At 47.3% G+C, this 8,660-nt stretch overlaps 1 pseudogene; it reads left to right on the plus strand.

The window, feature by feature from the left end:
* Positions 1–2,799: 2,799 nt before the first annotated feature.
* Positions 2,800–5,397, plus strand: LOC139836109 (protein FAR1-RELATED SEQUENCE 5-like; annotated as a pseudogene).
* Positions 5,398–8,660: the final 3,263 nt, after the last annotated feature.

Raw genomic sequence — 8,660 nt, forward strand, 5'->3', positions numbered from 1 at the left:
TTCTTGAAGATTATACTCTTCTTGTGCATGTCACCATGTGAGCACCATGACCCCCTCCACGGCAACATGGAGTGCTCGATGACCTCCCTGGTGCCTGCTCGTCGGCAGCCTTCCCACGCTCGTGTCGGCAACAGCCTCACTACCGCGTGCACGGTGGCGGCCTCCCTCGAGGAGTACCCAGCGGCGGCCTCCCCCAACGCGTTCTCGACGGCGGCGACCTCGCCCGTGCCCGACGGCGGCGACCTCTGGCAGCGCGTTCGCGACGGCAGATGCCTTGAAGCTAGCCGACGGCGGCGACCTCCCCCCAGCGCGTGCCCGACAGCGGCGGCGGCGGCTTCGAAGCCAACCTGACGGCGGCGGCGGCCTTCAAGCCAGCCTGACGGCGGCGGCCTCCCCCCGGCGCGTGCCCGACGGTGTCGGCGGCCTTGAAGCCAGCCCGAAGGCGGCGGCCTCCCCCGGCGTGTTCCCGGCGGAGGCGGCCTCCCCGGCGCATTCCTGGCGGCGACCTCCTCGAATCCTGCGCGATGCTTTGTTTTGGAGAGAGAGAATGAGTGGTAGAGAACGAAGAAAGGATAACGCGTGGCCCTTTAAGAGATGAGATGTTTTTTTTCCGCCGCACGGATGAGTGAGCGGTGCGGCGCTTCTCCGTATGTTTTTCCTTCAATTTTTATTGAAAAAACTTTATGTGTTTTGCTATTTTTTACTGATAAATATAGGGTTGTGCTACCCGGCGGCGCCGCACGGGAGCCTTGTGCATGGGGCGGTTTACTCCTTGCATGCAAATATGACTTGAGCCAATGATTCTCTTGCAATTGAAAATTTAAAATATTTTATCTTTTAAACCGTAAACCCAATTGATGATCCGCTTTCACCATTACCTTTCTCACGACGAGATCTTTGAAAATAAATCCCATTTTGATATGTTTGGAAAACTTTTTTTCCCGACAGCAATTGCCAGGTTATTATCACGTACTTCCTGTATTATCATTACTTAGTTTCCAGATTTAAAATAACTTGTGTGTCGGTATTTGCTAAATTGTTAACACATATTTTGAATTATAAACTACTTAGTCACCTTATCAAAATAACATATTTGATAGTTTGACACACTCCAAAAAAATGCTATCTAACTGTGAAAATCATTACGGTGTTTAAAAACAAGTAAAACACTATCTATAACTATACAAAGTTATCCTGCTAATTGTTTGCCGCTAATCTGATAATTGTGGTAACTTAATCTAGCAACTGATGCGACGAAAAAAAATTACCGAAACAGAACAACATGGGATCTAGTTTTGTAGCCCTCGTCGAGACGAACTTGGCAGTGAAAATGGATCATCCATTGGATTAAGAGTTTAGAAGATAAATCATTTTTAATTTCAAAATTAGCAATTAATGACATGATGTCATACCGAGCTGTCATATTCTTGTATGCTCTCGCCCTATAGAAAAAATTACATGCAAAGTACCGCCGCACATAGAATGTAGCCATGGGGCGCCTCAACATAGATTTTTCCATCAATATAATGTCATTTTTTGAAAAAGAGATAAGAGACACATGCACACTTGAATAAAGAATTTTTTTTGAAGAAATATTTACGTGTTCCGCTATTTGTGCAAAGTTTACAGATTTTCTTTGTCCACAAACTGACATTTTCTCTATATACGTGAAACATCCAAGTTTAGTACGTTTTTTTGAAGATTCTTTCAGTGTCCATATAGAACACGTCTATACATAGTACGCGTTTTAAGTTGGTACCGGAACTTTTCTTTTACCGATCAGTTGTGATGCTAGACTTGCTAGTACATATTGATATGCAGCTTCCCGGCCGCACGTTCAACACGGGAGCTTTTCTTTTGCCGATTGGTTTTGAAGCTAGTACATATTAATGTGCTCTGGATTTTTTTTTTGTTGCCAATCAATTTTGAGCCAGCTTCCCGGCCGTACGTCCAACATGGGTGGCCTGTCACGTTTTCATGTGTTGCATAATTATTAATCTGCTCTGGATTTTCTATTTTATTGCCGATTATTTCTGAGTGTAGAAGGATAGAGAGGGAGGAGAGATTGCGGAAAATGATAGATGTTGTATTGCGTCTCATGGGCGAGTATATATAGGGCTCGGCTCCTCTACAGTTGAGTTGTCACAGCACATGTACTGTAGCTATTAGAATCTGCCCTTCGTTCTAATCGTACGGGTATGGTTACCCGAATCGTTTTCCTAAAAAAAACCACTCGATGGCTCTCTTTCCTCCCCTCAAACTGCGCTGCTAATTCGGAAACAAACTGCATATTAATACTCCAGTGGAGGGAAAATCTCCTAAGTCTAAAGAATTGGCGCCAAACAGGACGCACAGAGTTTTTAGCGATCTGTTCGATCTCCATTGCTCTGCCTGCTTCTCCCGCTCCTCCAAGGTATGCGCCCATGATCTCCCTTTTGGACTCGATCTCCTAGCATCCCCCTCTCATTCTTCTGCCCTTCATCCAAGCTTCCAAGGTGTATGCTGTTCTGCAAAAGATGCAAATGATCTCCTATTTGGACTCCTCCTAGCAACGAAAAAGAAGATATCAATCTTAATGTAAGTGCCGTTTAATTTCATTATTCACACGGATGCAATAGAATTCTTGTACTGAATAATCTCTGTTACCAGTAACTGCGGAAGAAAGGAAAAACTAGGTTCTAATGGCTAGTGAGACTAACGCCATGGAAAAGGATCAGAACAGGTGCAGTCAGTTTTGTTCATTTTTCAATCTCTATCATCCTTTTGCGTAGTGCGAGCAGACGAATAAATTATGTTATATATGTTTTTCACAGGACAAATAATGTGCCTACTTGGATGCCTCAAATTGGCATGAAGTTTAATTCTACAATTGAGGCTTGGAACTTCTGGAACTTTTATGGAGGTCATATTGGATTTGATGTAAGGGTAAACTATGAAAACAAGAGCAAAATTGATGGAGTAGTCACTTCGGCGAGATACGTTTGTTCCAATGAGGGCTATCGTGCAAAAGATAAGAGAGACCATAATACAAGGCGTCCCCGTGCAGAAACAAGAACCGGCTGTAAAGTTCGGATGGGAATCACTATTGACCGAGAAGTAGGAAATTATGAAGTACATGAGCTGGATGTTGAACACAATCATGTCCTGCAGTTTCCCGAAACATGCCACTTGATGCCATCACAGCGGAAGATTTCAGCTTTGCAAGCTTTTGAGATTGAAACAGCGGATGATTCAGGAATTGTGCCAAAAACAGCCCTTGAGTTGGCAAGTCGGCAGGTTGGTGGGACAATAAACCTTGGATACATACGTCGTGATCACAAGAATTATTTGCGAACCAAGCGTCAAAGGGAGATGATGTATGGTGAAGCCGGAACCATGCTTAAGTACTTTAAGGATAGAAAGTCAGAGAACTCCGCATTTCAACATGATGAACAGCTAGACTGCGATGAAAAGATCACAAATATCTTCTGGGCTAATGCTAAGATGATCATTGACTATGCTCATTTCGGTGATGTTGTCACCTTCGATACTACATTTGGGACAAATAAAGAATACAGACCCTTTGGTGTATTTGTTGGCTTCAACCATTTTAGAGAAACAGTAATTTTTGGGGCTGCACTTCTATATGATGAAACATTCGATTCTTTTGAATGGTTATTCGACACATTCTTATCTGTGCATAACAAAAACAGCCTAGAACTATCTTTACTGATCAAGATATTGCAATGGGTAAGGCAATTCATGCGGTATTTACAGAAGCATGGCATGGATTATGCAATTTTCACATAATGCAAAATGCCGTCAAACACTTACCTCAAAAGAAAAAGGATGAGGACAGCCCAAATGTTCTTGCTGAATTCAGTGCTTGCATGTACAAGTATGAGGATGAGGAAACCTTTGAAGAAGCTTTCACTGCCATAAGAAGGAAGGTAGATACACAAACATGGTTGGACAGTATATATAAAGTAAAAGAGAAATGGGCAAGATGTTTCATGAGGAATGCTTACACACTAGGGATGAGAAGCACACAATTAAGCGAGAGCTTGAATAGTGACTTGAAAAACCATCTGAAATCTGATCTTGACATTCTTCGATTTTTCAAGCATCTAGAGAGGGTTGTGCAAGGAAAGCGAGACAATGAGCTAAATGAGGAATATGAGTCTAGAAAAAAATTACCTAGAGTTAGAATAAGGACTCCTGCAATAATACAGGCAAGCAAGGTATACACACCGTGCATATTTGAAGATTTTCAGAATGAATATGAAAGATCCATCTCAGCATATATCAAGCCATCTGAAGAACACAATGTATATAATATTGCCATTGCAAGTCTTGATCCAGAAAGCACATATGAAGAAGAGAGCAAAGTTATAGTTGATCATGAAGAGCAAAAAGTTCTCTGCAATTGTGGGCAATTTGAACGACTTGGTATATTGTGCAGTCATGCTTTGAAAGCTCTTGATGTCATGAATATTAAGTATCTTCCGAGCCACTATATTCTGAAGCGGTGGACTCGAGAAGCACGAAGCGGCACTATTCAGGACAGCTATGGAAATATTGTTTTGGAGGACCCAAGAATGGAAGATAGGTTGTGCTTGAAGTTTTTCATTCATAAGTTCCATGGCATAGCTTCCAAAGCACTCGTATCCGAAGAATGCAGGAAACTAGTAGATGATGCCTTGGAGAACCTTAGCAAGCAAGTTGAAGAAAAAGCTCCTACTAGTACATGCAGAAGTGAAGCTACATGTGAAGAACCAGATAGTAGTTTACAGACTGCGTGCCTAAAGAAAAAGGAAATAGAAAAGAAAAACTCAAGAAGAAATAAATCATGGATCGACAAGCAGCGCCCCAATAAAAAGAAAAAGAAGAAAGCTGAACTCGTACCCGAAAAAAAATCTCGTTATGTAAATCTCTTACACCTATCTAAACACACTACATATATTTACAAATGACAATATACACTAATATTTTTTCTGACTTTTCTGCTTAGAGAGGAGAGATGGACACGCCAGCAGCACAACACCAAGCAACTACAGAGCAACCTGCTGGAATAAATGAGAATGCTTTGCAAGAGTATGGGTGGATGACTCGTTTGCTGATGGTATTCGACTTAACATGTTTAAAATTCACTGTTAATAAATATATGAATATTGTTGTGTAATCAGTTTTATCTCTCTTAATATGCAGGGCCAAGTTGACGACAGTTTGGACTTGCAGAACTATATGAATTTTCCTAGCATATGACATAGGCGATAGATACTGAAATTAGTTCTCCAAATTTCCTAGCATAAAGATCTCATTTGCAAGAAACATTACACTTCAAATATATTCTTTTTTGTTTTCGTGATACATACTGGAAACTAGTTCTCCCATTGGGTTTGTGACTATCTCCTATGTAAAGATCTCATTTGCAGTACTAAACTATGTTCTTAATCTGAAGTTACAAATTCAGCTTGCCCATCTATCCTATCTGATTCAGTTTCTTGTCTTGAGAGATGTATACCATCCAACGATAGTACATGAGAAGAGCATCTACCATCTAATTAGTCAACTGGAATAACCCAGACGATTGGGAGCATCTACCATCTAATTAGTCAACTGGAATAACAAAGAAGATTGGGAGCACTGACATTTCTGAAACAGTATTGAGTTCAGAACGCAAATTGATTCATGGAGGTTGGGAGATGAAGGTTCGTGGGGCATTACCCATCTGTGACGCGGCCTGAAGCTCCCGTTCGTCCTACAGCTCTCGCTCGTCGATGCTGCCGCTGACGTCGCGGTTGACGGCCCGGAACGCGTCCTGCACCCCCCGTTCGTCATGCCGCTCCCACTCGTCGATGTTGCCTCTGCCCCGAACACATCCTGTAGCTCCTGCTCGACGATGTTGCTGCTGCGGTCGTGGTCGACGGTCCGAAACGCGCGCCACATAGAAATTACCCGCGGGCCTGCAGCATCCGGGTCAGCCGCCTCCAGCTACGAGCTGCCGGCTGCGCCACCGCCGGGATATGCCGGCCGAAGTACGCGTCTCCGGCCTGGGGCGGGGGGGTGGGGTGAGCGGCCGAAGGCATCGTAGCAATTTTATCCCCTTCGCCATTGCTGCAGCTAGCTGATGCTCTGAGTTCCGACGGTAGAAGACACTAGACGGACTGGGCTCTACGCGTCGATTCTTTTTCTTCTTTTTTTTTCACCAGAAAATGCTACCGCCGAGTAATAAAATGGGGGACCGTTTGATTAAAATGGAGGGCAGATTTTGTTAGCTACAGCACGAGTTTATAACATAACTGTAGAGGAGCTCAGCCCGTATATATAGGGTACAAGACTTGGAGGCTCCCGCAGTCGTAGCGGTAGCGACGTGACATCTAATACTATAGATAAGGCAGGAGATGAATGACAAATCCTATACAAATCCCGTGACATCTAATACTACCTAATATATCTCTAACACCTCCCGCAGTCGTAGCGGTAGCGACGTGAACAAGAGTAGCGTCGCGGACGCTGGTGAGGCGCAGGCGAGGTGGTAGCCCTGTATTTCGATGTCGAGGTAGCCGAGAGCGTGGGTGCTGCAACCTTGGTCGAGGAAACCGCGCGAGGGATTGCCGTGGTCTATGTCGTGGGCGGGTGTCGGTGTCGATGTAGCCGCAAGCGTGTAGTGCGCGAGGAGAGTGACAGAGACGCGTCGAGGCAGTCGTGGAGGTTGTCGATGCCGAAGTCGATGCAGTCCGAGCCGTCGAGGACGAGGTGCGGCCCTAGTTTTGCCAGAACCAGGCGCACGTCGGGAACGAAGGCATACTTCGGTTTTGCCATAACCGAGTACGCATAGAAGAAGTCGGTGACGCGGTCGAGGTAGTCGTAGAGGCGATGCCAAAGAAGACGTTGTCGAAGCCGATGAAGACGAGACGTCCGACGCGAGTTTGCCAGACTCGGGAACGTGTCGGGGACGAAGGCACTTCCGGTGTTGCCAGTACTGGGCATGCGAGGGGCAGGGACCATCATGAACTTATCGCCGTGTCAGAGGGACTAGCAGAGGAGGCCTCCGGAAGCGTCGCGGTCGCAGATCGACGGAGATGCCGACGCTGCCCGCGGTTCTCAGAGTAGAGTAGCAGGTGGTGTAGACGGGGACGAGGAGATGGCACGGGCGACGAAGTCGAGACGGTTGGAGACGTAGAAGGCGGCTAACCCAGCGGTGACAAGGGGTGGTCATGCTGGACGCCTAGACGGGCGTTGTGGTGGTCGGCGAGCCCAGCGCGACCTGAAGTGGTTGGCGAGTCCAGCGGCGACCTAGGGTGGGGGCGCGGCGGCGGTACACGAAGTAGGCGAGGAAGACCCAGCGGCGTGACAAAGACCATGCGCGGATGGAGGCGACCCGCGCCGAAGGGGCGGCGCTGTGGTGGCCTTGGACATCGACGCGCGGGGGACGGCGAAGGCGACCACGTGCGGCGACGCCACGGCCTGAGGGGCCGGTGTAGCTGCAGGGCGGGAGTCGGTGCAGCGGCGATGTACGTGCCTCAGAAGGCGCGTCGTTGCTAGCAGCGTGGACCAGAGGCGGTGGCGCTGCGACCCGAAGGGGCGACGCAGCGGCAACCCGATGCTCAATCGGTGGTATGCGCCGTCGTGCTTGGCGGAGACGTGTGCGGGGTCGGTTGATCAGACCGACGGCGGCGCTACACGTGCCATGGCGTAGACTACGCGCCGCAGATCGGAGTCGTTGGCGATGTTGTCGTTGATGTCCAGGGCGATGACGGCGAAGACGAACCGGCGATGGAGACCGTGCTGGCGAAGGTAGCTGGCTGCGACGCAAACGGCGTCCCATGTGCATCGCGTGCAGCCGTGCCGTACGATCGATGGAGGCTAGACTGCACCAGTCAGCCACAGTCCCAGTCGTCCAGGGGGCTCCGCTCATCCGCCCGGTCGGCCGCCCGGTCAGACCGGCTGATAGACCGGACAAGCCGGCCACGGTCCCGGTCAAACCGGCTGTTGGGCCGGACTGGCCGAGGCAGAGACGACGTGGGCGAGCCGGCCGCGGCAGCCTACCAAGGCAGGCGCTACAGCCAGCCAGCAAGTCGACCGCGGTGGCCGGCGTAGGGCGGATGATGGAGGAGAGCCGGTGCAAAGTCGGCGCCGAGGTTGGAGTAGAGGCGCGTGATGACGGCGGCGGTGGGCGACTCAATCCGATCTATGATCGGTGAAACCAAAAAGAAAAAACGCCGGTCGCTCATACCATGTAGAAGGATAGAGAGGGAGGAGAGATTGCGGAAAATGATGGATGTTGTATTGCGCCTCATGGGCGAGTATATATAGGGTACAAGATTTAGAGGTTAAGAAACTCTCCTAGAGATAAGGCAGGAGATGAATGACAAATCCTATACAAATCCCATAACATCTAATACTACCTAATATATCTCTAACACTGAGCCAGCTTACTGGCCGTACGGGTCCAATGTTTGTGGCTTGCCACGTTTCGCTGTGTTGGATAGTTAGTTTTGAACTAATTGTGGTTCCTCAAAAAATACTATGTATTTTTATTTTATTTAGTACATAAGAGAAGATATTATATGGACCTATTGGACCGTGTCAAATAAGATCAAATTGTTAAGTAACTATTAATTAGTTAAATCTGAGACGTAAGTTTTAAATCTAGCTGTTAAAATAATTAACATGAT

This window comes from Lolium perenne, chromosome 2 (genome assembly GCF_019359855.2).
Source record: "Lolium perenne isolate Kyuss_39 chromosome 2, Kyuss_2.0, whole genome shotgun sequence".
Classification (NCBI taxonomy): Eukaryota; Viridiplantae; Streptophyta; class Magnoliopsida; order Poales; family Poaceae; genus Lolium; species Lolium perenne.